Source organism: Hipposideros armiger, unplaced genomic scaffold, assembly GCF_001890085.2.
Source record: "Hipposideros armiger isolate ML-2016 unplaced genomic scaffold, ASM189008v1 scaffold_44, whole genome shotgun sequence".
Taxonomy (NCBI): Eukaryota; Metazoa; Chordata; class Mammalia; order Chiroptera; family Hipposideridae; genus Hipposideros; species Hipposideros armiger.
The window spans coordinates 4,782,347-4,788,319 of NW_017731394.1; positions in this window are offsets into that span (position 1 = coordinate 4,782,347).

Sequence of the window (5,973 nt, forward strand, 5' to 3'; positions counted from 1 at the left end):
GTATCAACTTATACAATGTTATATTTCAATTATATCTCGATAAAACTGGAAAAAAAAGAGCACGATTTCTAGTATGACTGCCTGAGTTGGAATCCCTGCTCTGACGTTTTGTGTAATTTTGTGCAAATTACTCTCTCTTTTTTTCCTTGGCTTCAGTGGTAAAACTTGGATGATAATCGTACCTCTCTCATATGATTGTGTGAGAATAAGCTCAGATAATGCATGGAAAAGGCCTAACCAGATTAGACACATATATATTTTCAATAAGTTTGACAATCATTTAAATATTCAGAATACCATGTCCATGGAAAGTCTATAACCACATGCCAAACATTATAGTCTATCAAAATTAATAATCCGTACAACTGATATGAAAAGTCTCTGAAATGTTATTCTTTCTACTCTTCATAGTTGAGTAATTGCACTCTTTAAGGTTGCTGTGGAAAAGATTTAAAACCAGGACTTTTGAAGAAGGACTAATAGAACTCGAAACATCTTACCTGATAAACTTGAATATCCTCTGAACCACAGGTCTAAATCCTGCCTCTGCTGTTTACCAGATACAACACTGACAAAACACTCAAATGATCTGATCTCAGCTGCCTTACCTTCTATGTCTTAGGCAGCTGTATGAGGATAAAATAGAATACATCCGTAAAAGGGCTTGGTTAACTCTAAAACTGTTATGCAAAAATACAGAGTGGCCACTGTTACTTTATTACTAAAGACTATTTGCACAAATAAACACAATCGCGGAATCTGTTAGCTAGAAGGACTTGGAAGTTCATCAATCCAACCAATCTTCCAAAGCTTGAATTCCCCTCTGCAACTTGGATCCCCTTCCCCATTCCCCAAGTGGTCATTTGTCTATTAATTGAATTGGTTCAACAAATGTGATCTGAACACCTACCCTTTTTTAGGCAACGTATTAGCGATTAGGGACACCAAAAAAAATTATATTTAATTTATTAGTACTTCCCCTTATTTTTTCAGGAAGGATTTAAAGTGACTCTAAAACAAATAAGATGTATAATTATTTGCCTTGACTTTTATATCTCTTATGACAAAGCACTCACTAAATCCAGAGATAACCTACTCCATCTTTGAACTTTTGATATTATTATGATGCTCTTCTTCACCTCTTCCTGGAACTGCTAGCTATTGATACTGTTGCTACCACTTGGGGCCATGTGTGTTGAAGCTCTCTCTTACATCCATTGCTTCAGTCCTTGAATACTTATAGATAACTTTTCTATTGCCTGCATTTCTCTTTCTAGGCTAAAAAAAAAAATCTCTGTTCCTCAAATCTTTTTTATAAAATGAAGTCAGGTCCTTTCACAGTCTTGGTGGCCATTTTATAAATTGGTCACGTGCCTTCTTAGAGAATTTCAGTTCTGTGAAGCCCTCAACTCATTTTAAATGTCATGCATGTAAGCTAGCCCTCTCCTTCTTCAAACCTGTTGATGTTTATTTTTCTCTATTTCAACAAAAAAATTTATTTCTTCAGAGCCTTCTCCATCCTTTTTTTTTTAAGTTTATTGGGGTGACAATTGTTAGTAAAGTTACATAGGTTTCACAATTCTGTAATACATCATCTATATATCACATTGTGTGTTCACCACCCAGAGTCAGTTTTCCTTCCATCAGCATATATTTGATCCCATTTACCCTCATCTACTACCCCTCTCCCCCATTACCCTCTGGTAACCACTAAACTATTGTCTGTGTCTATGAGATTTTGTTTCTTCATTTGTTTTTCTTGTTCTTTTGTTGTTTTCAGTTTTATATACCACATATCGGTGAAATCATATGGTTCTCAACTTTTTCTGTATGACTTATTTCACTGAGCATTATAATCTCAAGATCCATCCATGTTGACTTTTAAACATAGGAAGCTTACAAGTTTTCCTATAAAATTCCTATAACCTCTGCTTCCCAGTTAACTCTTCACTGTTGATAAAAATTTAGTCTAGACTAAAGTTTTCCTAGTATGAACAGACATTGTTTATAAAGAAAGGCAGGAAATTAGCAGATACTCCAATTTGATTATAATGGCCATCTGTTTTTTCATGAGCAATGAAGAGAAAAGAATAAATATGCCTAAAATGGATGGTTGGTGGAGGGCATATTTTGCATGTGTCACTCTGAGAATAACATAAGAGAGACTAGTATTATGGTTTCCAATAAAATGAATCTAAATGCTTCTATCAGTAAAATAACCCAAGGCCATGAGAATATAAGAGATTTAATGCAATGCATGGTTTACATGTATTTTCTTCATAGAAGATATGGAAATTATTTAATGACCCTGTGGATTCCAAATGAGTTAGATGCTACCCTCCCTAGAGGCTTCATTTATTTGTGATAGATATCTGAGTGTTATCAACACTTCAAACAATAGCTAAATGGAACAAGAGTAAAAAAGTAAAATTTCCTTGTATTAATCATTATCTCAATTGCAAAAATTTCAGTTGAATAAAATAAAATCATATTTTAAAAAAATTAAATGAAGGACTTTGGGTTTTATTACAACATGTAAGGAGACTAAAAGTCATGGCTGTCATCCTTCCTACAAGAGAAAGCTGGGCCAACTGAAAATCAACAACAGCCACAGACCCATTAGGGAAGTGAGGGTACAGAGCATGACGCCACCCACAAATCTAAAGGAACATGAGTCCAGAGAGTCATAGCTGCGATCTGACCCCCTGGAGCTGATGGACCAGACACTGACAGGAACATGTAAATGAAGATTTTGATGAATGGATGGCAGCTGAGTGTACACTGGCATGACAAAAAGAAACTGCTGAGGCTACAGTATCCACAAGGAATACACCATGGGCTTTCCTCCAAGGACACCCACCAGGGTCTCATGGTGCACCTGAGCCAGATCCCTTCATGGCTCCAGCAGGGGAGGACGAATCATTCTGAAATAATGGCAGAGCATTTTCTGCAACAGAAACCTCCTTTTCAAGGAAAACCCTCTCCCAGAGCATGATCCCATTTAGGGTAAGAGCTCGGTTGCTCTGCCAGTTCCCTGTAGGCTCTTCCTGTCTCACCTAAGAGTGTTGGGGGGAGCCATGTTGTTTAAGTTTTAAAAGTATTCGTTTCAATCACATGTTTAAATTTAGATTATNGTCCTCCACAACTAGACTGAAGAACAAAAGGACAGCAACTTTTCTGTTCCCTTTCCCCAATTCCCTAATGCTGTTCCCATCCCCCAATTCCCCAATAAAGTCTTAAAAGAAAACAAAAAAGCAGAAAAATACAGATTATACTCTCCAAAGTAGTAACTGAGTACAACCCAGAATAGAACTATGGATTATGTAAATAACCCATAATTATTCTATGTTGGGTGTCATGGTGTGAAGAAATAACTAAGTCTGGAGTTATGAGGAATTTTTCAAGACCTGGTTTTTCCACTTGTGAGTTAGAGTCATATAAGTTAATTTTGGTGAGTTCTCTTGTTTCCCAGGAAGATTCTGGGATGTATATTTAAAATGCTCTTAGATATTTTTAGTTAAGGTTTTTGATGTTTGAAAAATTATAGCAATAATTAATGGGGGTACTTGTGAATAGGAATAGAGAGGAGGTATTTGAAAAATTATCAAGGTAGAATAAATGTGATGTGATCTCTGGTTGGATTTATAAAAGGGATGGAAAGGAATATCAGACATTTTTCTAGCTTACTAGTTTGGCAAATTAGCGAATGATGTGCTATTAATAGCAATAGAGGAAATGGTAGGAGAAAAACTGGATGAGAATCACTAGACTTGTTTTAGAATACATAAGACTATGTCTTCATCTTTTTATCTTTAGATCCAAGCCGTGCCTAAGTCCATGCTAGCCATCCTCTCAATATGTATTTTATTTTGCTATTTCTAACCTTAAAGAAAATTCTTCTTTTGTAGTTTTGCCCAATTCAATGCTTGGTTAGGGTAAGCACTTTCTTGTGTTTTGCTTTTAATAACATTTATAGGAGTGTACAAGTAATGCATATTCATGGACAAACTTAAAACAATCAGAGGAGTACTAAGAAAGTAGAAATCACAATTGCACAAGCCAGAAATAATAGCTGCTAATACCTTAGTGCATAAATTTACCATTGTTTTTATAAATCCATGTGCTTTTTTTGATGACCATTACCTAAAAATATACATCAGGAGTTAGGATGCTCTTCTGAGTCACACCCAACTGGCATCAACACTGTTTATATTAGAGGATAGGTGCTGACAGTATTCTCCTTCTAGGATTTTAGCTTTAGAAGAATTTCTTTGCTTCGGATGCAAAGGAAAAAATAGAAAACTGTGTTTTCCAAGATGTTCTTGGACAACTCTCATTTTCTTTCATTATTGTAGTTGCCATTCTTATATATGAGATATGATAACATGCCAGTGACACTGCCTCTATTAACTAGAGTAAGTTCCATGACCCAGCAGGGCTGATGAGGTCATACTCAATACTTAAATGGACTAGGCAGACTGAATTTGCAAGTTACTTTTGCCAAGTGTTTGTGGTTGACACAGTGTTGAGGCAGTGAATAATGGAACCAGTGATACTGCCAGTGAACAAGCAATGACGTCCATGTCCTGTCCGAATAATGTGCAGTGATTACACTGGGCCCACACTTGAGATCTGGAGACTTAATGTTTCAGGTAATCAGAGACTTCTTTGATGGAAGATATAACAGAGATGGTCACGTCANCTATTAAAATGGTTATTGTTGAAAGCAGAGTGTGTTGACATTTGGTAGAAGAATCTTTAAAGGGCCCAAAAGGAAAGGACCCTGAAATATCAACCTTCCTTATTAAAACATTGCAGGCAGATCAGCAATCATTCCAGGAAGAGTTAAACTTCGTTATCTGTGAGAACAGCTGGCATTCTAGTTGCAGATTGTCCATGGTGGATTACTGCTTCCCTGCTGTGAAGAAGGTACCTCTCTAACCTCAGTTTACTCATCCTTCTAATGGGATAGATTCCACCCGATGTTCCAGCCTCTATGAGTTGTTGTAAGGATCATTTAAGATAGTGTATATGAAAGCTTTTAAATAATTGTTTGGGCTTTTAAAGACAGATGAAGGGTAGAAAAAGAAGGATTAGTAGTTGTTTCACTTAGTTTAAATAAGTATAGGGGGAAATTGACCCACATCCTCAAAAGGACTAAAATCAGATTGGATCTATGACCTTGGTAGTATGAATTTGTGGGCTTCCTACATTGTTTCAATTAAAGTAACTCAACTATTTTGTTTTAATTAAATTTTATTGGGGTGACAATTGTTAGTAAAGTTACATAGGTTTCAGGTGTACAATTCTGTAATACATCATCTATATATCACATTGTGTGTTCACCACCTAGAAAGTGACTCTACTATTAAAACCTACTAGTCTCTGTGACTCTCTCTTATAAGTTCTAAATTAAGGGGAGCCTGAGTATGGTTAAGTCAACTTGAACCTGAATGCCACCTTGGTTTAGTTCACCATGGCCAGAGTCACAGAATGGTGGAGTTGAGCATGGCTGCTAAGAGCTAGCATTTTTGAATAGAGGGAATTATTTGAAACCAGATATAATCCCAAGGATGTCCACTATGGTAGAAAGCAGGAAACTTTCCAGTATATATGACAGTGGCTTCAGGATGATGGAAGCTCCTTTAAAGTTTTAGATTTGACAGCAGAGATTCTTAGCATACAATTTACAGAATTAATGGTCAGCACATTGATACATATTGAATCAAACTTCGTTCTATAAACTCATTAACAGTGCTTGCCAGGGATGAGATAAAAAGAGGAAGTTCAGAAGTTGCCTGCTCAGCGTAACAGATGATGTCAAATATGCTGAGAAGAATAACTAGGGAAGAGGAGTTAATGAATCGTCATGATATCAAAATCATGATGGTTTTAAAATATAGATTTTGTTTATCTTTGAGACTGCAGTTTCCAGGAGGTCTTTAAAAATAACCCAGAAGCGTATATAAAAAT